The 25,277-nt window shown below is 41.0% G+C and overlaps 1 long non-coding RNA gene across 2 annotated transcripts in view; it reads right to left on the bottom strand.

Annotated features, from left to right (window-relative positions):
• LOC123941897 overlaps window positions 1-25,277 on the bottom strand; it is a 224,789-nt gene that overhangs the window by 8,892 nt on the left and 190,620 nt on the right. For both annotated transcript variants that reach the window (XR_006818366.1, XR_006818367.1), the window contains exon 5: window positions 3,073-3,134. This is a non-coding gene — a long non-coding RNA (uncharacterized LOC123941897). The remainder of the gene's footprint in view (window positions 1-3,072; window positions 3,135-25,277) is intronic.

The following is a 25,277-nucleotide window of genomic DNA, read 5'->3' as shown; positions in this document are numbered from 1 at the left end:
CCTACAGAATTTACCACTTTTCCCAAACCCTCAGTGCCCTTTTGGGTTTAATGTCTTTGCATGCGCTCTTCTCCAAAATCCAGACTTCTCTCCCCTTTTCATGCCTCAAGAGGTCTCCAAAAGATCCAATTCCACTTCTTTTTGAAAATTCTCATAACTTCTCTGGATCGATTGGGTGTCTTCTCCTTTGAATTACTATAGCCTATTTTACTAATATTTACCATACAAATTAACACATCTGACTATAATTATTTAGTCACATATTTGCCTCCTTCTCATGAAAAATTTGAGGCCAGCAAGACTTAATTCAAATGGTGATGCTTCATAAATATTTAATAATTATGTGTCGAATTAAATGCACTAAACACAGTCTATTTATACCCTCTTTATCAAGCACATTTCTCATGCTAAAATTCTTTAGGCTATGTCTTAGTAGAATATTACATTTTTATTAATGTAAAGGAATAGAATAGTAAACTCAAAATTGGTTATTTTCCAAATGTGGACAATTCCAAAAATTCCATCTATAAAAATAAACGTTTGATGTATCACGTAGTCCTTGATAAAAACTGTTGATTAGGGGCACCTGGGTGGTTCAGTCAATTAAGGGTCTGACTCTCAACTTCAGCTTAGGTCTTGATCTCAGGGTCATGAGATTGAGCTCCATGTCAGCTCTGTCCTGGGCACGGAGTCTGCTTAAGATTCTCTCTCTCCCTCTCCCTGTGCCCTTCCCTCCCCACCCTCTCTCAAAAAAATTTTTTTTCCAATTATACTTAGTATGGTTTTGTTTTTTTTTTCTTAGTATGGTTTTAAATGGGGAGAGATGCCCACAATCAAAAATATAACCAAGGAAATATATCACATTCATATGTTGGATGCATCCATCAAATCAGCTATTACTAACAGTTGGGTCAAACCAGAATGTCCCATCCTAGAGAAATAAATTCACATTGATATCCATGTACAGAAATGGGAAATATTATCAGAGGAATCTCACGAGGGTCAGGTTACTGCCCAAGGTCACTATGGGATTGAACCTATGACCGTCTTAGAGACAGAAAGATCAAAATTTGGGAGTCACTAAAATATGCATGGTAAATGGGCAACTGGGGCCATAGGGGAAATGCCAGTGAGGAGCAGCTGGTCAGTTAGAAGGAGAGAAGAACACTGAAGGGTCTGGACAAACAGAGGAGCTGGTGCAGGAGGTGGAGAAGGTGACATCAGAAAAGATGGAGAAGAAACAAGAGCAGGAATGTTCCAGAAACCAAAAGACGGGAGAACTGCATGAAAGCAGCTCCACATGACCAGACCTTGTACACACATCACACAGTTGACCATGAGGCAGTCCTGATGTGCACGTAGAGGGTCTCTGTTAGAAGTTCACATCAAGACTAAAGCCAGATTCGGTGAGCTGAATGACTGGAAGGCCATGACGATGTAGGACTAAAGAAAGGAATCTTTTAGAAGGCATTGAAAGGAAACACAAACACAAAGAGGAAGCTTGAAAGATAAGGAAGGTCCAAAGCTGTTCTTAACGGTGCGTATTTTCCACTGTCATGGAAGCAGAAAATAGGCAAATAAAGCAATTTTAAATATGGTATAGTTGTATTTGCTAAAGCCATTGGCTTCCTAAATTTATACAGCAGAATCTCGGTAGTTCTAGGCTCTCCATACTCAATGTTCGGTCAGCTCCTTAGCATTCCCCGGGAGGTAGTTAAAACTACAAAATCTCAGACCCTACGCCGGAATCTGTCTTTTAATAAAAATTGACGGTGATTTAAATGCATTTTAAAGTTTAAAAACCACGAATCTAGATTTTACTGTCGATAACCCAAGAGAAATCTTATCCGTTATAGTTTAAAATTGTTTTAATTTATTCTGTGTACACACCATAGTTACATCTAATTTATTTGTAAATATCAGCATTGCTCTTTTTCAAATCCCATAATTAACTAGTTTCAAGTTACACTATCTCGAGTAATGAACATTTCACTCTTTTTTTTTTTTTTAAGATTTTATTTATTTATTTGACAGATAGAGATCACAAGTAGGCAGAGAGGCAGGCAGAGAGAGAGGAGGAAGCAGGCTCCCCGCGGAGCAGAGAGCCCGATGCGGGGCTCGATCCCAGGACCCTGAGATCATGACCTGAGCCGAAGGCAGCGGCTTATTCCACTGAGCCACCCAGGCGCCCCTGAACATTTCATTCTTAAAGTGGAATGCAATCACATCCATGCATGCAGAGGGGTGCAGTCACTTGGGTGTGACCCTCCCCGCAGGTGCAGTGTTTTTTTAGCCCTCTCCAATTCAAGCCCTTTTCCATTTTCCAAAGGCAAATATTTTACCGATTTCTCTGAACAATGATGCTTCTTTTCCTCCAACCTAAACCAGCTTATGTCATAGATATATTGTAGCAGAATAAATAAAGGGCTTCACGGGGCTCGTTTTATATGGGATGCAGCTGAAGTCATAATAGTAGAAAAGGAGAAAGGATCTGAGGAGGAGGGAGAGGATTCCGTAAAAGGAAATCACACACAGAAACAATCCTTGTCCGCATAATTCCAACATACACAAATTTCAGCTATCGCGGTTAAGTGAAATACTGCTGCTTTCCAACAACAGGATTCAAATTTCAGTGACTGCAATGGATCAATTGTGAGTAATCACTCGAAGTATAAACTTTGCTGCTAGCTCTTCAGTCCACAAAACTCTACGTAAATAAATCAGTGTTGCACCCTATCCCGTGACCAACCGTCACACTTTCGTCAGTCTGCTGGTGACTGATCACTGTACATCTACTAGTTTGTGCAGGTAGAGACAGAAAAGCATGTCGTTCCATTGCCCCCGTCTCCCATTGAAAAGCCCACTTGACATTCTATCAAAAAAAAAAAAAAAAGGACAATCAAGAGGGAAATGCCCAACAAAGATACAAGTAGAGCACAGAAATGCAAAGCGCTAATACAGGAGTTAAGTTAGAATCTTCCATGCCTGCCTGACCATGGGAACGTTGACCCTGCTACCATCTGAGAGACTCTGGACATATGACCAATAAAAACGCAGTGAAAGAGGACTTACCAACAAACACGAGGAAACTAGTTGTGATGAAAAGGGTCGCGTTGTCTTAGAGGAAGTGACATCTGTAAGACATAAATTTCACATTAAAAGAACGCTCAGGGATATTTCATGACACCGAAGGCACAACGGATGAGATGTCAGAAGGTCATCCACACTTAGAAAGAAGTATGGCGATTTGCCATGGCCAAGAAGATATTCATTCCACGAGTTACATGATGAGAAGACGGCAAGCATGGTTCAAACTACCCTTGACAAATTTGTATAAAGGAACAAAGTGCTTTAATTCTCCAAATTTCTGTTTCAAATTATAAAATACGAAATAGAGTTTTACTGCTTTATTTTTTTCATTTCCCTATACATTTACGACTGAGAATAAGAGAATTTTTAATGTTTTAGCAAAAAACTGTAAAGGTCACTGATAAACATATTTTTTTCCTAATGATTATTAAAATTGCTTTGTGCATTTTCAGTTCTCAAGGTTATTTTTGCAATCCCACACTACCGTGCAGAGGACTGTCAGTCGAGATGACAGACAGATAGACAGATAAGATAGAGAGGCAGAAGTAGGGATTACAGATAGAGATATCTAGAGAAAAGAAAATGGTCAAAATGAATTCAGACATAGGGTAACTCCTTGAACTATCTTCTTTTGAGGTTTTTAAGTGCCAACCAAGGTCCACAAAGAGAAGTAAGCTTGCATATATCTAGGCAATGGGTATCCAATTATGATATTCACATGTATAAAACATGCAGATTGGGGCTCGGTTGGCTGGCTCAGGGATGCACCATGTGACTCTTTCTCTTGGGGTTGTGTGTTCAGCCCCACATTGGGTGTAGAGATGGTTAAAAAAAAAAAATTCACAAGAAACAAACCAAAACATGCAGAAATTGAGCATGGACTTATCTTTTAACTTGGAAAGGATTTACAAGAGATAATTCCATGAGAGTCTTACCAGCAACACTTCATATGTAATGAAGGAAACTCCTTTCCAAGTGTTACTTCGCTACACATGATAAATGTAATCCTACTTTTATATACATTCTAGTCTTCTAAGTTAAATCATACTCAGACCCACAAGGGAAAACCTCTAAGAACAGAGTATCACTATTTCACCTATAAAATTAAAAGCCTACATTAAAATATATAACCATTTTTATATAAATTTCCATTGGATCTATAACATTTTATATAAAGTAAGTAAAAATGAGGTTGGTCTTACTGACTGTTCTTAATCCGTAAGGCACAAAGTGTTTACATGCACAAGAACATGAAAATAAAGCTATTATTTGGTTTTCAGAGATTATCAAATTATAATATCAAATTATAATCTAATTATAATGTGAAAAACAATTCCTTAAAAAAAGGTAGAAAATAATAAAATGTATGCTAAAGATGACGGCACACAATTAGTTCAACAATGAAGAAAACTCTCCTTTAACCATTAGTTGCTTTTTCAAAAAAAAAAAGATTTTATTTATTTATCTATTTGAGAGAGAGAGCTAGGGAGAGAGACAGAGCATGCATGAATGCTCACGTTGGGGAGGCGCAGAGGGAGAGGGACAAGCAGACTCCCCACGGAGCAGGGAGCCCTGCCAGGATCACAACCTGAGCAGAAGGCACACGCTTAACTGACTGAGCCACCCAGGTGCCCGGTTAGTTACTTTCCATACAAAATTCCTATTTGTTTTGCAGAGCTTCTCAACTGCTGAGAAACTGCCAGTTTCTTTTCATTCCATAGGGTAGAGTTGCTATTGGAAAGCCTTGCGTCTAGGTGGGCCCAACGACTGGTTCTCACCAGTTGATTTAAGAGAGAAAATTGATTTGATCACTTTCAGGTCAAGGTGGTGAAGAGGACAGTGCAACCTAGCCCTTCAGGCAGTTGGCAGCAGGGATTCAAGGATTTGGGGCAGAGCAGACTCACAAGATGGAAGAGCCTGGATCTTCATCACAAAGAGAAAAGCTGCCTGACCACTGGGAACACCCACATTAGCATATAAATGAACCGGAAATATTTATCACTTTCTTACACCATACACAAAAATAAATTCAAAATGGACTAAGACCTAAATGTGAAACCTGAAACTATAAAAATCCTAGAAGAGAACACGCACGCACAGTGACCTCTTTGACGTTGCCATAAAAACTTTTTTCTAGATATGTCTCCTGAGGCAAGGGAAACGAAAGCAAAAATAAACTACTGGGAACTACATCAAAATAAAAAGCTTCTGCACAGTGAAGAAAACAATCGATAAGCCTACAAGGTAACCTACAAAATGGGAGAAGATATTCACAAATGACATAGCTGATAAAGGGTTAGTATCCAAAATATATAAAGAACTTAAAAACCCAACACCCCAAAAAACAAATCATTCAATTGAAGAATAGGCAGAAGAACAGACATTTCTCCAAAGGAGACATCCAGATGGCCAACAGACACATGAAAAGACACTCAGTATCACTAATCAAAAGGGAAATGCATATCAAAGTACAATAACTTATCACCTTATACCTCTCAGAATGGCTAAATTCCACAACACAAGAAGCAACAAGGGTTCGCAAAAATGTGAAGAAAAAGGAACTTCTGTGCACTGTTGATAAGAACGCAAACTGGTGCAGCCACTATGGAAAAGAGTATGGAGGTTCCGCAGAAAAGTTAAAATAGAGCTACCCTATGATTTAGCAATTGCGCTACTGGGTATTTACCCAAAGAATACAAAAACACTAATTCAAAGGGATGCATGCATTATTTATAAGAACCAAGATATGGAAACAGCCCAAGTGTCCATCGATCGATGAACGGATAAGGAAGAAGTGGTATACATATACAATGGAATATAATTCAGCCTCAAAAAAGAATGAAATCTTGCCATTTGCAATGACACGGATGGAACTAGAGAGTATAATGCCAAGAAAAGTCCGTCCAAGAAAGACAAATACCACACGATTTCACTCATACGTGGCATCTAAGAAACAAAACAGATGCACAAAGCAAATGAGAGAGAGGGAGACAAATCAAGAAACCGACTCCTGACTATAGAGAACAAACTGATGGTTACGAGGGGGGAGAAGTGTGTGTGGGGGGGGTTATGAAACAGGAGGTGGGGATTAAGGAGTGTCCTAGTGAGGAGCACTGGGTGACATATGGAAATGCTGAATCACTGTAATCTACACCTGAAACTAATATAACACTGTATGTTAACTAACTAGAATTAAAAACTTAAAAAGCCAAAAAAACACTCATCATAGCTGAAATGGTGGGGTTTTACTGTGTCTAATAATATCGATAAAAGGATATTGTTTCTTAGGTACCATAAGCCATACTTTCTAACCCAGTGCTGTACAATAGAACGTTCTACAATGATGGAAATCTTTCTGTGCTGTCCAATATGGCATCCACAAAACACCTGTGGACATTGAAGGAATAAACTGTGACTTTATTTAAGCTTAAATGTTAATAACCACGTGTGGCTAATGACTACCATAATGGGAAGCTCAGTCCTTATCTTGAGGAACACCATTCCAACTTTCAACAGGCTCTGTAATACCTGCCTATGTACTAACAGTCTGTGTTCCTGGGTCTTGAAAAGCTGACAAAAGGCAAGGTAAATTTTGGTTGATTATATTTTTCTAAAGAGAAAGAGGATAATGAACAACTACCTACATCTATTATCTCCAAAACATATTTTAGTTTTCCTTCAGAAGCACGTTTGAAGGTAAGGTTTGCTATTGATCGCCACTGGGGCAGAGGGCAGGGGGTTTGTCAGAAAAGTCTGGAGAATCATATCCTTGACAACGCAGGGTCCACTGCTGCCTGTTGGGTAAATATTCCAACCTATACTCTCTTCCCTTTCTCTCATTTTGTCAATAAAATTTCTCAAGCCACCAAATTATCCAGAGCTACAGTGACATGGATTCTTACGTTAAGTAACGTAAGTGAAATATGCATATGACGGGTCATAGACACGCATATGGTCAAAGTCCGTCTCTAGTTTGTACAGTATTTCCATAACCACTTGGAGTACCTGTATGATCCTGAGGTATAAACTTGGGGTACCTTCACTACCTACGAACACCTCACAGTGAACCCATTGTTGATAGTGGTGTGAATCATGGAATTCCCTCTTGTCCACCATCCGCTTCACTCTCGGCCATGCCCCGAAGTCCATGCAATGGCAGCATCCTGAGCACCCGGCCTGAGAGCTGGGGCATGAAACACCTCCTGTACTCTGGCAAAGATCATTAGTATAGAAAGAAAACTGGAGTAAAGCAAATCAGATTTCCTCTAGAGACACAGTATAAAATATCAGTTTTGAAGCAAAGGGCAAGGCAATGAGTAAATTCTGTTGATTTTAATGCTTTATGATTGTTTACTATTTATCTCTTGGCAACTTCAGATGTTTAAAAAGAGCATTTATTTTGAAAAATTAGTATTTATCACTGTTTATAAAGAGACAGAACAAACAAATCTAACCAAGATACTATCCAAAAAGGGGGAAAAAGAGAGAAAAAACAGATGAGGCCCTTGTCAATTTTTAATCGGCAAAGCAAAGAGCATCACACTAATAAAACTTAATTAAATCATTAAATATTTAAAATGAATTTCTGACTCTAGCTTATGGAATGAATTCCCTTTTATGTATTTGAAACCCTATTATGAAGTCTATACATAAAGCAAAATCAAATGTAGAACCAAACAATTTAATGTATTCATCCCAATCAAAAATTCCATTTCATTTATCCTTCCAAAATCTAAATCACCTCAGAACACTGCATCACCATTTACATTTCCCTCACATCAGGAAACACATAACAAAACAGTGCTACAAATACTTCGCCCACGAAGTGGCTGTACCTTACAAAATATAACTCATTCATTTTACATGTTTCATTTCATTTCAATAATAATGTATAATAATATTGCCCAATTTTCAATGAATGTCGAATTTCTGGTAGAAGATATATATATATATATATATTTTTTTTTTTTTTAACTAACTTCATTTTCTTCAGATCACTCACAACCAACCACCTACACATGTGTATGTCCTCAATGTCCTTCAGACAAGCATTTCTCACAGTGAGGAGTACGTATATGCCTTTGTAAGACAGAATCAGATTCATGATTACTTTCTTTGGTAAAGACACACTGTATCAGCTAATTATTACATGGATTCGAATACATCTATTGGGTAACCATCTCTCTTATAGAATACTATATATATAGTAAAAGCTTGACATAATTGTGCTAGGCTACCAAAGCTGTGAATACCTATGGATGCACAAATACATTACAAAAGTCACAAGTAACCCCATGGCCAACCAAGGGTGGAAGGATGCCAACTCGTTTGTTGGCACGTACACTGAAACTCACGTTAAGGTGGCTTTAGCAGGAAGCAGGAACAACACCCCTTGCTAGACCCAGAATGTTGATAAGTATGGAGATCGTTGCTCCCTCTGAAACTTTCAGGCTTCCCTTGAAGGACAGAAATGCTTTAGACCTAAGTGTGGCGGTAGAAACCCAAGCCATCTGCTTCCAAGCCACAGACCTCCCTTCTCTTTGATCTGCCCACCACCAGTGATCTCTCAGCATCCCGTCTGTGGCCCAAATCACAAACTACACTCATTTCTTTTTTTTCTGCCTCTCTTACAGTCATCCAAATCTGCCAATTCTACCCAAACGTCTTTGAACTTCTCCGCACTGTCTCCCTTTCAAGTTGTCCTGAGCCCAGTCTCCATAACCCTTCCAGGCTTACCCTGCAACTGGGCCTCCTGGTCTCTCCCTGGGCTTTCCTTTTGTGCACTGTACCAGGTTGTAAACCCATTTCACAGCTTACTTGAATCCTATCTCTTCGCAATCTCCTCCATACGTTCGTGGGCTCTCACACAGAGAAAGCAATGGAAATCTTCATGAGGAGGGGGATTGTCTGAGGACACAGAAGTCTGTTTCGGGGAAATAATCCCACAAATGCACCCCTAAATGCAGCTGCTTCACCTTAAAATGAACAATTAAATTAATAACCACCACCATAGGGAATAAACCAACCCCATACACACTTTTGTTTTCTTTTTTCTTATTCTTGGCAGACATGGTAGTTATACCTAAGGCAAGAGTGATTTAAGATTTTGGATTTAAAAGCAAAAACTTCATAATCTATAGCTAATATGTTAGACTGTGCTTCCCTAATGGATATATTAGGGAAAAAATTTCTTTTGCTTTCATATCCTTCCCCCAAATTTCTCTCATTTCGCATCTCCTTCCAAGTTCACCATTACCATTCTTTAAGGATACGAAATCCCTGAACTTGTCACACAAGACCTTCACAGTCTGACCCAATAGTACTTTACACACCCCAACCACTGACCCCAGGCTGCAGGCAAAATGGACTATGATGAACGTTCAGCTCTTAGCTGCTCTCTGGACGGACTGACACGCTCCATCCGCGGTTCTGACCTGCCATCTTACGAATTCTAAAACCGTTCAGTTATTCAAGGACTTGTCAGATTTCACTTCTACGAAATAAGGAGATGTGCTTAAGGCTCTGGGATTATAGTTTAAAACCAAACAGATCTGCAAAAGAAAGAAGCATTGTCAGATGAATAGGAGAAAAAAAGAAGAGCCAAGAGGGAAAGTTATGAAATGATGAAACACTCAAGCGTTTCCTTTCAAAACTTCAAGGAGACTTGGTATCCTTCAGTTTTATAAAGGGAAAACACAGAATTGAAATGTACATTATCTGTTTGCCTCTTAAACATCTGTATTGGGTTTTACAAAGAAATAATGGCCTCAGTAGCTGCTCCAAATGATACTTTAGATTTTTTATTTTCTTAAATCATTCTTATCTTGTGTCCAGTAAGGAACTTCTACTATAGTAAGGAAAACATTGATAACTTATAAACATGATAGAAGTTTATTGTCTAAGCTTAACCATGTCAACAAAAAACCACTATGTACCCTCATGCTTATTGTCTGAGGATACCATGTCAATAAAGCATATTCTCTAATTTATATAGATAAGGAGTTTTTTTAAAAAAAGTCTCTACTCTCTTCTTTGGTCTTTTAATGGAGAAAATTGAAACAAACTAGTAAAATGCTTTCCAAAAATATGTTTTTTCAATATAAACCCTCTTGTGCTACTTCTTGATATTATAACATGGAAGATGGGCCTTCAGCCGTCTCAGTCATGCATGGCTTTCTACATATTTCGGTGAGACTCCAACAAACTGGCTACCTCTTAAGGGAAAAGCAAAAAAACAAACAAACAAAAAAAAAACCAAAAAAACCTTCTATCCCAATATGGCTGAGGGGGCAGGGAATGAGTTTGACTGGTTTACTGAAGGATAATGCTAAAACTCATTAAGTACTTAAAGCATACTAAAGAAAAAGGGGATACATTTCACTTTGTATGTTACTATTCTGTATTCTAGAAAACAAATCTGGAAATCTGAGTGATAAAATTATTTTTATAATTCAATAGAAAGTTAAGCTAATTTAGCTGAAAACTATGGGAGCTTACTGTGTATTTGTCAGACTTAATGATACTTCATACTATGCTATTCAACTAAAAAAGGGGGCATCTGGGTAGCTCAGTCGGCTAAGCATCCAGCTCTTGTTTTAGCTCAGGTCATGACCTTGGGGTCATGGAGTCAAGTCCCGAGTTGGGCTCCACACTCAGCGCAGAACCTGCTTGGGATTCTCTCCCTCTTATGACCTCTACCCACCCATGCGTGTGCTCTCTCTCTCTCCCTCTCTTTCTCAAATAAATAAATAAAATCTTAAAAATAAACTGAAAAGAAGATTAGATTCAAAGTCAGATGTATCAGGCTTTTCATCCATGCTCTACTGTCAACTCCAGGTAAGATATTTAAACCTCTTTGCACCCCGATTTCTTCACATATAAAATACTTCTGTATCTACCTTACCACATTTGTATCAGTACATTACAATTATGTTTTTTCCACATTAGACAGTAAACTCAAGCACTAAGACTATGGCTGATGCATTTTTTTTCCCTCCCCACAGCATAGCAAAATTCTTAACACTGTGCTCTCACAAGTAGCACAGAAGAGTGGAGGATTGAAATTTTACATTGGAATTATAATTCCCCAGAAATGAAAACCAGAAAATAGTTAAGAATTCCAAAAATTTTGTGAAACACAGAGTCCAACAATCTTGGGTTTCTTTCATGGAGAAGTTGTCAGAACCTTACCTGTGTAAATACATAGTAGGATCATCCCAGAGGAAGCTATAGTCAGTGGCCGAATCCCTCTTAACCAAAGTGATCAGCACCAATAGCTTCTTGGTGAATGACAAAGTCCTTCAAACACAACGATCCCAACCACCAAAGAAGAAATAAATGCTTCTCTTCCCATATGGCCTTGCCCTCTACTTTGAATACACATGTAAGTATCCTTTTCCCTCAAAGGCCAGACCTATTGCACTTTATCCATGATTTCTAGATTTCACTTCTTTAATGTAAAATCATATGAAGATAGTAGAAAAAAAATCTAAGTACGGAGTCCTAAGATATAATTGTTTTAATTGTTTCCATCTGGTAGATTATTCCTAATTTGATAGTGAATGTTTTCAGACTCAAGGGTCTTACCAATGTCTTCCATTCTTATTTTTATTGAAACAGCTCTCTTATCAAACCTACATGTAATGACATGTAAGTTAGTATGTAAATAGATTTATTTAGTATGTAAATACATTTACATACTATTTCATGATGTTATATAATGATAATAGCAAGCACCATGGGCATTAACCAGTATGAAGACAAACAACACTGTTTCTTGGGGAACATTAACTCACCTACAGGGAGCTGTGGTGGCCTGCAGGGGGCCCTCCTGAGTAGCTAGTCAGCTAACGGGGGGCACCAGTAGTATGTTTTAGAAGAGAACAAGGGATATCTCAACAGTGGGAGAGTTACTTAAGTGAAGGTCACTTATGTGGATGTTTGTGGATGTAGAAAAGACACTGCAGAGGACCTTGGGTTTAAAAGGATCCTAAAACAACCCCTTCCAAATCTAAAATCATTTGTGATCACCAAGAAGATATTCTGTAAAGCTTTTTTTTTTTTTTTTAAGTTTTTTGTTTGCTTATTTATTTGAGAGAGAATGTGAGAGAGCACAAGCAGGGTTGGGGGCAGAAGGAAAGGGAGAAGCAAACTCCCCACTGGGCAGGGAGCCTGACGTGGGACTCAAACCCAGGATCCTAGGATCATGACCTGTGTTTACAATATATATTTAAACATAGTTAATGTATTACAGCTTGACTGATGCCCAAAATGTTTCCCTAGAAGACGATCCTGGCTACAGTCTGTTCCTTGCTTACTATCATCCTAAGTCTGACCTCAGGTACCCCAAATTCATTTTGCTTCTTACCAATTAAGGTGCAGTAGAACAGTCTGGGAAAGCTCACGGTATTGTCCCATTTCCCATTAAACGTAAGCGGTCCAAATTCATTTTGCTTCTTACCAATTAAGGTGCAGTAGAACAGTCTGGGAAAGCTCACGGTATTGTCCCATTTCCCATTAAACATAAGCGGTCCAAATTCATTTTGCTTCTTACCAATTAAGGTGCAGTAGAACAGTCTGGGAAAGCTCACGGTATTGTCCCATTTCCCATTAAACGTAAGCGGCCCAAATTCATTTTGCTTCTTACCAATTAAGGTGCAGTAGAACAGGCTCGGAAAGCTCACGGTATTGCCCATTTCCCATTAAACGTAAGTGGCCCATTACAATTTAGTAAAAGTGCTGGCTGTGACTTCATAAAGGGCCCACTGATCTATAGCCCAAAACATTTAGGCAGGAATGGAGAACTTACAGATAAAGCATCTGCCTTGGGTTCAAAATAAATTTGCCACCCACGAGGCATTTACAGAGCCAAGGTAGAAAGTATGTTATCTAATTAAGATCTAAAGAATGATCAGGAATCCAGTGGTGACTTTACTTGCCACTCCAGCCCAAGCATTTCAGACCTCCTGTTTCTAAAGGGGTAGTAAGCAATAAGGAGTTGCCCCTGATATAGCAGCATGCAAGCTATATTCATTTCGTAGTCCACGGGGCCGTATATCAAGAGCAGTCATCTATAGTGGGTATCATACAAGATGAGAAATGAACTTTATTGCTCCAATGATCCTTTTTGCTGAAGGTCACACACCTACCTTGTTCTTCTGCCCCTTCTCCGTTGTCAGATTTCCACGAGTACCAGACCCGGTTGGAAAACAAAGTTGTCAGTTGCAGGTGGCACGTATCTGATTATCCCTAGGAGTAAAATAACTTTTCCACCAAACAGATTAAGAATGTCAAGAATCTCCCGGCAGTAGAGCCACAGTTGGGAGTTTGTTTCAGGCAACTGGGATTCACGACTCAGAATTTTCACCTTGCTTCACCAAAAAATAGCTTCGTTTTTTTGCGAACTGACTTGTGAAACATACAAGAGTGTCGGCAAAGAGCGTCACATACAGCATTTTTATTTATTTGAAAACAAACAGAAACTCTTGAGAGCTTAGTGAAATGTCAGTTTGTGTTTTTTTTTTCCATAAAGAATATTCCTTTTAGCACTAAAATTGCAAAAGTCATAAATTAGTAAAAGAAACAAATATTACAAAGCTATTTTGTCTCAGAGAATCTCACAGAGTAGCTCAAAAGGTCAGTATTTCATTGCTAATACTCAAAACCAACTTCACCTTTCAGCTGACCCACAACAGAAAATTTTCTTCTACATTCACGAGTTGTTTGAGACATTTCTGTCTTTTTAAATGCCTGCTTTTGAAGGTACCACCTAAGAAATTATTTTATGGGAATCAAGGAGACAGCTCTAAGCTCATGCAACCAGACTGGTCCGTTTTATAAGCACACAAAGAGAAGTGTCGTGGTTGGGTTTACTGTTCCTAGCTCTCCAACAACAAGCCAACCTTCAAAGATTCCTACTGTTGCAATTACACAACAGACACCAAAAATGCTACATCATAGCTGTAAATCACGTTGGAAAATTAATTTGGGAACCAGGGAAAGGTGCATGGAAAGTTACAAAACAGATGCAGGTAACAGACAGGAAAAGAATACATTCCAGTAATATTCAAGTTGTATTGCAAAGTGAAGGTCTCCACAGCCGCTGTTTTTTAAACTGTCACCCATAAGAAAGCTGGGTTCACTGGCTTCCAGAAATCTCTCTGTCCCCAAATCTCCTTTCAGAGAGGAACTGGCACCAGTTAGAAAAAGGTAACTGGCAGGCAGCACATACCAAAATATCAATGAGTCCTTAACATTTAAAACCAACTTAAATGCCTACGCCTTGCCACTAACCAGCATTAGCTGTTTCTCTACCTTAGTTATTCTCATCTATTAAAAGATGCCTGAAAAAATAAGGTCTGAAAGAGGAACGAAGGGACCTTCCTACATCCTCCTGAATCGTTAGTTTCAGGCAATCTGTAATCTTTGTAAATTGCTAACAACCAAGAGGTGTTTATAAATTTCAGTAGAAAGAAGCTAACTAAAGCCAGGGCCAACATTTGCACATCTATTACTCAACACCAGTTGGACTGGGAATTAAACTTCACAGATCAACTAACGACTGACAAACATAAACCAACTTCACCTTCCACATGCCAAGAGCTTTCCAACAGATTAATTTCTCCTCTTTCTTTTATTAGCATAAACAAACACAGTTACACAGCAGCAACTGATCTCTTTGTGGTATTGCACAGGCAAAAACAAATACCCAAGCAATACTGTGATTTAAAAGCAATCTTTTAGGGAAAACTTTACTTTGGAAAGACTATGGGACGATTAAAAAAAAATTAAAAGCAGTTTATGATCATTTTCACAGGAGGGTTACAGATTATGAAACTGCTTCATAACATGCAGCTCTATCACTAAAGCGTTCCCAAAATACTATAATCCATAATAATCTATCATTTTCAAAACGTTATTTTAAAGTGAATATTCTATGATCACCAAGAACTTACAACCTTTCAATATTTATAACTACAGCTCAAGGAGGTGAGGAAGTCTGGACAGAGGAGGGAGAGGAGGGACACAAGGGAAGCCAGGGAAAGGTCCAGCCCTGGGAGACCCATGGGAAGTGACACAGGAATGTGGACTTTATTCTAAGGGACAAAGGGAGGCCATCCAGGGGTTGAAGGAGGGAGATGTCCTTAGCTTTGTATTTTTCAAGTGAAGTCTAGCAAAGAGCAGAACCTACATTGAAGGCAGCACAAGAGGAAACAGGGTTGTTAATTAGGGGACGACTGGTCATCCAGGAGAGATGGAACAGCTTGTGACAGCAGGTCAGAAAACAAAACAAAACAAAACAAAAAAAAACGGGTAAGTCTGAAACAGATTTAGGACTAAAGAAGGGTTCCAACGTAAAACAAATTATACAGAGGAGGGAGAAAGAAAGCAAGAGAGAAAGAGATTCTCCATCTGTAAACTCCTTGCCGTGCATTGTTGTGTGGATAAAAATGGAAATGTAATGCTGCGTATCCCCCATCTCCCACACGGCCTCGTCCACAGCAAAAACTCAAAAACATGAAAATGCTAATTTTTAGGCAGAAACCAAATTTTAAGCACTTCTTCTCACAAGCGACGCAAGCTGTATCCCCGCCACCACCACCACCCCAGGGTCAAATCCTGTATCTTTAGGCCTTTCCGCCGCAGGCAAAGACTGCAGCCCACCGAGGCAACCGGAAGTGACTGTTGCAGGTGTCAGTTTCACTCTCGGCTGCCATGCAGACGGTTGTCCACGTGCTGAACCGCCTACCTTTAGGCGTTGGCAGGTACTCTTGCACAGCCAATAGAACCAACCTAACCTATGAAAACAGACCTCAACAAGTTTAGTCAGAGTTCCGATTTAAATGTCGAGGACAATCAAGACCATGAGTTTGCATTCTTTTTCCAGAAGTCTATTTTACTTCTATGGGTTAAAACCTCAAGGTGAAACCCTTTGGATTGAAAAAACTGAGACATGGCCTAGTTTGGATGCCACACTCGCCAAGGCAGAGTTCTGGAAGGGGCACAACTATAGTTCGAGCCATGTGCCAGGTGCAAGGTATGGGTGAATTGTGTGGGCACTCCTGCCACAGGCCACGGGATGACCTCGGTGGACGACAGGGCACAGGAGAACAATCCTGTTTCTGGAACGAGACTCAGACCACCATTACACCGCGAAGGAGCGTGTCCTTTCTATACCGCCTGTTGACGTGCATACATTTATATTTTATATTTATAAGGGTGCAGTCCTAATAAAAGGCAAGAACTCAGTAGGCCTCTTCAAAATGCATAGAACCAGCCCACCATTATGCAGAATGACTGTCTTCTCCCTGAGTCATCTACTGGGCCCTATAGCAGAGCCGTGTATCTTACTCAGCAATTAAATCAGGGGGGAAAGAATCTCAGAGAAAGTTACTCCTGAACATTCTTTAGATCGCCCACAAAGGAAGATATTTGTGGTTTAGTACATACTTACTGTCTTGCAATAAACCTCGCCCGGTCGGCTTTTGTTTCAACATCGAAACCAATTGCTGTTTCTTCAGTTGAGACACTAGACGAAACACCAGGCCTGTCTGGAGTGGCCTTATTGTAAATATTTATTATTTGTGTTTTTTTGTTTTTATGAAGCACATGGAATTGAGTGAGATAATGCCCTATAGGTCCACTACATACAAAATAAAATTACTTTTTATCCATTTTCAGAACTGCCACTCAGATCAAGTCCTACTCTGATTACTGACTGAAAGGAACATTCAAGAACAATGTGAACAAAGGCATCATCTGCTATAACTGTCACATTAACCCTTTTTGCCCCACCTTGTTAGAGACAACACATCGGCACTGACCATTTGGGTTCTTAATGAACTGGACTGCTAAATGTGCAGAAGGGAAAAAAAAGTGAGATTTGTTTTCCTCTTTTCTCACTCATACGTGTACATACATCCCAAACGACCCCAAAGTCACCTGACTCTCCCATCGATACTCATTTCAGTTTAGAAACAGAAGACAAATTGAAGATCCTTCTCTTTGCCTCCAGGTCCACTCTCCACCCCCTCCCCCTGCTCTCTGTCCCCATGGACCACATCAGCAGGACGCCGGTCCTTTCCTGTTGAGGTCAGCGCATGGGCAGCCCCGGCAGGAGACAGATGAAAGGAAGGAGAATGGGGCCGGTGAGCTTATCCATTCTCCGGGGCTCCTCTGTTAAGTTTGCTCTAGATACAAATCACTGCTTCTTGTCTGCAAGAGTCTCTCTCTGTTCCATTTCCAGATATGCTCCCCGCTCTCACCTCTCTGGATCCACACTACCCATCTAAGACGACCTCATCTCCATACTCTCATAAACTAGCGCTCCTTGAAGTGCGCGGGTCTCCTTGTGCCGCCTGCTTCCTGTTCGAATTCTAGACAAGATAAATTAGTTTCACAGATGAAAACCCCAAATCTGAGAAGTTGGCAGACCCAAAGTGAAACAATTAATGAGACATTCATTCAGTGAAAGATACAGTGGGAATACACCGGACACTTGGTCTCTGGGAAGAGAAATTTCTCTGAAACTAACCAAAGGAACACAAAAGTGGCATGTTCCTTGGATCACAGAGCTAGAAGTTCAACGGAACAGACCTTGGGCATGGGTGGATGCGGGAGCTTGACCTCTGTTACCAGGAACGTGTCCCTGTGCTCCACACCTTGGTTTTTCTCCATGTTGACTTCATTCCTGGGCAGGCCATCCCCACAGGGAAGAAAAGAGCTACGAGAAGCTGTAAGATGACTTTCCCTAGATGACTGCAGCCAAGCTCTACTCACGTGCCTACCCAAGGACTAATCATAGTGAGTTACGGTTGGTGAAATGAACAAGCTGGCCGTCTCTGGAGTAGGATATTAGGGTCAGCCCCGCTCAAAAAGCATGAAGTCGGTGAGAAATACATTCTAGAAGGAAGGAAGGAAGGCAGGAAAGAAAGAAAGAAAGAGTGAGTGGAAGGAAGGAAGGAAGGAAGGAGGGAGGGAAAGAAGGAAGCTTTTCCCAGAAGTAGGGGTAAAAGAAATAATGCACAGACAGAACCAACAGACAGATAGCTGGTGTACAAGAAAAGAATCAGTTATTCTGAAACCCACTGAGTTTATACTTAACTACCACACATACTACAACCCAATAATGCTGACCTAATCTGAACCTTATTCCAGGGAAACAAAAGAAAATGATGACATCCGCACGACTGTTATAAGTTCTAGAGGACTTTCACATTTGTGATTCTCGCTTAATTCAGTGATTCCAGGCTAGGAATTCCAGATTCCTTGCCTACAGCATTCTTCAAGGTCAGACGAATGCTGGTGAATTTTGAGAATCCAAAGATTATTTCTAAAGGCTTCAATTGTGTTCACATGTTGTTAAGGAACTACAGTTAAACATCTGAGAAAAGCTCACGGTCGTCAGTTTTATTGTGCTAAGAATTGCTGTGGAAATTCGGCCAGAGACCCATCAAGATATATTTCTGGGCCAAAGGCCAAAGTTCCAGGATTGGTCATGTCTTCTTTTCTGCAATCTGCATTTTACCCAGGACCCAGGGGTCACACGAATCCTAAAAATACAGCCTCCCCACCCCCTGTGAAAACAACTTGACCAAGACTTTTACCATAATATTGCAGAAAGGCATGGATATGTGTGCTCACTTACCCAGAAATGTGTGGTTAGGAGAAAAATCTCAAACAAATGATCGAGAGGTCAAGGCCAGTAAACTCTTGTGATGGTTTTGAAGTAAATTGTGGGTTTGCTCTGGTGAAATTTAGTGGTCAGAAAAACACATGAAGGCCTCATGATGAAGCATTTAATAAAATGGCGACTAGTGACAAACTCTGGATCTCACTCAATTTTGTGATCATTAGAACCTGATCCGTAAGGTTGAGAGGACAGACCCAATACTCCGAAGTGAAAGACGGAACCAAATTTGTTTTTCTCTCTTGATCAAAATAAGAAGTATTTATCAGCTGTAAAAAAGAATGCACTTTTGCCATTTGCAACTACAGGACATGGACGGAGCTGGAGAGTACAATGCTGAGGGACAGATAAAGACCAAATGACTTCCCTCATATGTGGCATTTAAGAAGCAAAACAAGGACGGGGGTGCCTGGGTGGCTCAGTGGGTTAAAGCCTCTGCCTTTCACTCAGGTCATGATCCCAGGGTCCTGGGATCGAGCCCCGCATCGGGCTCTCTGCTTGGCAGGGAGCCTGCTTCCTCCTCTCTCTCTCTCTGCCTGCCTCTCTGCCTACTTGTGATCTCTGTCTGTCAAATAAATAAATAAATAATCTTTAAAAAAAAAAAAGAAGAAGAAGAAGCAAAACAAGGAGGCCAAAGGAAAAAAGAAAAAAGAGAGACAAACCCAGAAACAGACTCTTCACTCTAGAGAACACACTGATGGTCAGCAGAGGGGCGGGGGGGGGGAGGGGGGAAATAGATGATGGGACCGAGGAGGACACTTGGCTGTGATGAGCCCTGGGTGTTGTATGGAAGAGTTGAGTCACATATTGTACCCCTGAAACTAACACGACATTACATGTTAACCATGCTGGAATGAATGAGAGATGAAGGAAGGAAGGAAGGAAGGAAGGGGGAAAGGAAGGAAAGGAGGGAGGGTAAGGGGAGAGGGGAGGAGAGGAGAAGAGAAGAAGGAAAGGAAGCGGGGAAGGAAGAAAGGGAAAATGAACATTAAGGTACTGCCAAGGTTATTATCTATACAAATGTGTGTGTTTATGTTTATATATTAATGGTATAGATTTATATAAAACTGTTTATAGATATTTTTCAGAGATTTTTCTAAATCTCGGAGTAAGGACAGCAGACGGATCTTGAGGGGCCCAACTACAACTGAGAGTCCCATCACGTGAGGTTTTAAAAAGTGTCTTTCTGCAAAGTGACGGCAACATTGATCAAAGCCAATCGGCAGACTGGAGGTCAGTAATCCCCAGGACAGAGTTTATCCGGAGCCGCTAGTTAGAAAAATCAAAGTTGATAACATCTGTCAAAACTCAAAAATATTTTCGTAGCACTTGACATGAGAGTCAAGTGAAAATACCTGCTCTGTGGAGGGAAAGTCTCATTACGGGGACAGACCGGATGGGAGGATAAAAAAAAGAGGAGCGAGGGGAAACTGACTCTGAAATCTCGAGCTTTACTCGTGGGTTCACCCAACAATGCCTTGGGAGCCCTTTTGTTTCCTGCCAATTGCCGAACGGAAAGAAAGCAGCCCAAGTCTGCCTTTTACCCCTCACTGAGCAGGGCAAGAAAGAACAATTTCGAGTATGCAATTTCCTTCTGTAAGGAGTTGGAAGTCCTACTTTAGTCTGTGAAGCTGCATCTGAAGAATTATCTAAAAATACATGTAAAGGAAACTGATCAAAGGCTTTGATGCCCTTTTTTGGTGTTTAAGTGAAAATGAAATGTAGTACTAGGAACCCAGATTCGGTCACAACTGAGTCAGGTCCAGAATCGATGGAGACACATCTCTGAGTGTACCAACATCTGGCCAATTTGGAATCTCCCCATTTTCTAAACAATGACTGTGGAGCATCACTTAAAGCCCACAATTCAAACAGTTTTCATCACAAACTGTCACATGAACTTCGACATGTTAACACTGTGCTGGAAAAGGTTGCTAATGGGGAGAATTATCACAGACTGAGAAGCAAAATAAGAGCTCTTGCTAGGGAAGGAACGCCGCTGGTTCACCTGACCCTGGACAGGATGTCCAGCAGGCTCCGGCAAAGTTACGAAACAGATCAGTTTCGCGATTCAATCCTGGGTCTCCTGCCGTGAGACACGGTATGTCCTCGACATGGTTCAGTGACAGTTCACCATCACCGTTTTAGGAAAGAAACCAGAGGGAAGAAGAGTTGGTGGGAGATTTGATTTTACCATGCTTCCATCCCACTAGAGTTAAGACGTACTTTCCCACAAATCAGATCAAGTATGCCTGACACAGGTGTCAAATAAGTGATGAAAGGATGCGTTACATAGTTTCCATGCTGAACTATATCCACACACCCCGGACCACAGGTTCTAATGTTATCCCCAAGCCAGTTCAACATGTAAAAATATCAGTCCTATCCCCTGGAGAGTACATAAAGATTACAAAAGATAATCGCATAATTAAAAATGTAACTATACAATACTTAGGAGAGGGACAGACAGCCATACAAAGGGTCAACGAATATGGTACCAACCATGGAAAAATGAACAGCCAGAGCAAACCAATCTGCTGGGCATGAAAGAATCTTAAGGGTTAATCCACCTTCTCTCCGTGTGTCTCATTTGATATTCTATCCTAAAATGCTATTCCTCCAATAAAGTGTAAATAATTTGCATTCCAAAAGCATGGGGGTGGAAGAGAGTCTGACACTCTTGTAACCTAAGTGTGCGAGATTATCACAGGTGCAGGCAATTAGTAAGCAGATTGCCCTACGCCCAGAGTCCTTGGGGACCTGTCAAAAAGCAGTAAAGAGACATTCGAGATCTCAGCTCGGTTACAAATAGAATGAAGCCGAGAAAGCTTACTCACCCTGTTCTCATCTTCTCCATTTTCTTTTGAAATGGAGAACACACATTAGGAGTCGCTTTGAAGTTCGGGCTGCCTGAATATGATATTATTGATTTCTATAGCAGGTTTCTGCTCTGCAATGCGGATGTGCATTTTTCAAACATATTAAGCGAGCCTTTGATCTGATGTGGACCACCAGAACACCGTCTAGGGGCTGAAAACCATTTCTATATAAGGGTTTGCTGGGCTGAGGGTGGGGGCAGAGGGCTCTAGCTTGAAAGAGGTTGGAAATATCCCATCTGAAAGCTCTTTTCAGTTCTCCTCAGCCTAAACATTTTACTCGGAGGGGTCAAAGGTCACCAACTGTCAAAACAAAACCAAAATTACACAGTGCTCCTGCAAGGAAGCGAAGCAGAGGGGAAACTCCGAGTTCACCCACCGGGCTCCTCAAGGCAGCCTGCAGTGAACGGTAAAAATGCCCTTAAAAAGTAACAGGTATGTTCTTCCAAATCCTACTGATCTTCACAAGGCGTTCAACAGATGTCGAAGATGAGACTCTCCGGGATCAACGCAGAGCCTGCACTGAGCTACTCTCGAAGAAGGACCGGGGCCAGGCCAGACTTTGAGCTGTCAAAGCAACCGGTCCACTAGCTAGCTCCAAAACACCAGATGGTTTCATACCCCTAAAGGTTCATAAATCTTCCTTGAAAGCGTCCAATTTCAAAAGGGGGCTGTTTTCTTCGCGGGATCGGCGAATGGGGTAACTTTTTTTTGCCATTGGGTATCTCACCCACAAAACCCTAACAGCCTTTTAAGCTTTCTTGCTCTACAAGCTGGAGACCACCAGAGACAAGCAAGAAGCTCAGAGCAGGAGGCCATCTGCTAGCCAACTCCCTGTGAATGGAAGATGGACCTGAGCTTGGATTTCTCAACCCTGACTGTCTCATGACCATGTAAGGACGTTCTGGAAGTTTAAACATTCAGGGTCTGAGTGGATCTACTTATCCCTCATTCAGGAACTTGACAAGTATTTCTGAGTTGTTTTTTGTTTTTGTTTTTCCCTTAATGCAACACAACTAGCTTTTAAAATCCTGTTTGACTGTGCTCAGGGGGGGAAAAAAAGGAGAAATTTCTCTTCTCAAAGGTCTTCCTGAGTGGAGGTAACCTCAACTTTTCAGGAGCCCCCACACTCTTTTTTTTTTTTAATTTTTTTTAAAGATTTTATTTATTTGACAAACAGAGATCACAAGTAGGCAGAGGGGCAGGCAGAGAGAGAGGGGAAAGCAGGCTCCCTGCTGAGCAGAGAGCCCGATGCAGGGCTCGATCCCAGGACCCGGAGATCATGACTCGAGCTGATGGCAGAGGCTTAACCCACTGAGCCACCCAGGCACCCCTATCCCCATACTCTTAATACATGGATGTGTTTGAGCTCCCCTCTTCCCACTCCCTACCCAGTGGGAGACAGGCAAGAAAAGTACAGTAGAACTGGAGGGAAAGAGGCAGAAGACCAGAGAGCATGGCAGCATGATGTGGACAACCAGCTCGTTTCATTTACAGAGGTTGGGGTGTGTACACGGTGTATGCAAGCACATTTCTGCACCAAGTTGACCACAGTGGGACTCAGAGTCCCCCTAACCAGCCAATAAGAGTCTGCAAAAATTAGGGGTGTTGGGTTTTTATATGGAAGTTTGTGAATCAGAAAAGGGACGCTGTTTTGGGCATCAATCTCATATAGTGAAGCAAATGAACTCAACTACCATTACTTTACACTATGCCCAGGTGTCCGTCTCTAGTCTGTCTGTGTACCTTCATCCTCCTCCCAGATTTCTTCCTTCCTTATCTCAGTGGACAAACATCTCATCTTCCGATTTAGCACAATATTTGTGGAAGGGCCAAAGAAAAGAGAGCATGGATATGAAGTGCACTATAAACTAGGAAGCTTTATAATAATCTCAATTATGAGTAGTAATTCATACCCTAAGATATACAAAAGATTAAGTGAAAAGTAAGACTTCTGAAGAAGGTTAAATGCTCAGGATTGCTTAACTTGCAGAAAACTAGGTCCAGAGCATCTGGGTGACCTAGTCAGTTAAGCTACCGACTCTTGATTTTGGCTCAGGTCATGATCTCAGGATTGTGAGATTGAGCCACACATCGGGCTCCTTGCTGAGCAGGGAGCCTGCTTAAGATTCTCTCTCTCCCTCTCCTTCTCACCCTCCCCCCCACTCATGCTCTCTCTCTCTCTCTCAAAAAATAAAATTAGGTCCAAGGTCATTTAATACATTCAAGTACATAGAAATTATTAGTAGGCTAAGGAGGTCTTCAAACTCTGTGTAAAACCAGAAAAAAAAAAATGGGTGCCTTCAAGTGTCAAGGTGTAGGTAATAAAAAATTCCAATGGTCTGGGTTGTTGAGTCCTGGAGTGGATGAATCATGAAAGGAGACGGTGGCCTGACCTCCCAGGAGTTGTGCAAGAAGAAGAGTGGTCACCATCTGATGTGGTTCATACTTCGTAACCAAGCAAAAGAAATAAGAGAGATTAGGTCATCCCAACCATATTTGCCAAATCCAAAATGGTCCGAGTACTACATTAAAAAAAAAAAAAACAACCTTATGCAAAGTCCCTGTAACTTCAGTGTAACATGCATGCATTAAAAAAGAAAATCTATTGGGGCGCCTGGGCGGCTCAGTGGGTTGGGCCGCTGCCTTCGGCTCAGGTCATGGTCTCAAGGTCCTGGGATCGAGTCCCGCATCGGGCTCTCTGCTCAGCAGGGAGCCTGCTTCCCCCCCCCTCTCTCTCTCTGCCTGCTTCTCTGTCTACTTGTGATCTCTCTCTGTCAAATAACTAAATGGAATCTTTAAAAAAAAAAAAAAAAAGAAAATCTATTAATTTGAAAATTAGCTTAAAATGCCATGTTACTGACGAACCATGAACAATATTCCTAAGATAAAATATATACCACACAACAAATGCAAACGTTACAAAAGCCATTTTAGTTGGCACTTCTGCTTACAAGACACTCCAAGGGGTTCAGAATTATATGACAGATGTGGTCATAGCAACATAAGAGCGAGTTTCTCTGTTCTTATCAGCACCGCCCAAAGCCTTTAGAATCTGAGTTGTCCAAAAAATTTTGGATTTTTTAAAGTAAACCCTATGCCCAATGTGGGGTTCAACGTTACAACCCTGAGATCAAGAGTGGGCACGTTCTACTGACTGAAGAAGCCAGGCGGCCCCCCACTGCATCTCAAGAAAATATTTTGGTCAAATTAAGAGCTTCCATTCTTTCAGGGGCTGGTCATCATGAACATGGTCACAGTACGTCCAGACAAATGTTAGCAGCTTCCTTGTTAAAAGTTCCCTCAGTGGACATGGAGATGCAACATGGGGGGTTAGGAGGATAGGAGAAGAATAAATGAAACAAGATGGGATTGGGAGGGAGACAAACCATAAATGACTCTTAATCTCACAAAACAAACTGGGGGCTGCTGGGGAGAGGGGGGGTTGGGAGAGGGTGAAGGGGTTATGGACACTGGGGAGGGTATGTGCTATCGTGAGTGCTGTGAAGTGTGTAAACCTGGCAATTCACAGACCTGTACCCCTGGGGATAAAAATACATTATATGTTTATAAAAAAAAAAATTGGAAGGGGAGGCGAACCATAAGAGACTACGGACTCTGAA

The sequence above is a fragment of the Meles meles genome, chromosome 5 (genome assembly GCF_922984935.1).
Source record: "Meles meles chromosome 5, mMelMel3.1 paternal haplotype, whole genome shotgun sequence".
NCBI classification, from domain to species: Eukaryota; Metazoa; Chordata; class Mammalia; order Carnivora; family Mustelidae; genus Meles; species Meles meles.
Note: the sequence above shows the minus strand (reverse complement) of the source record. Positions and strands in the feature narration are given on the sequence as shown.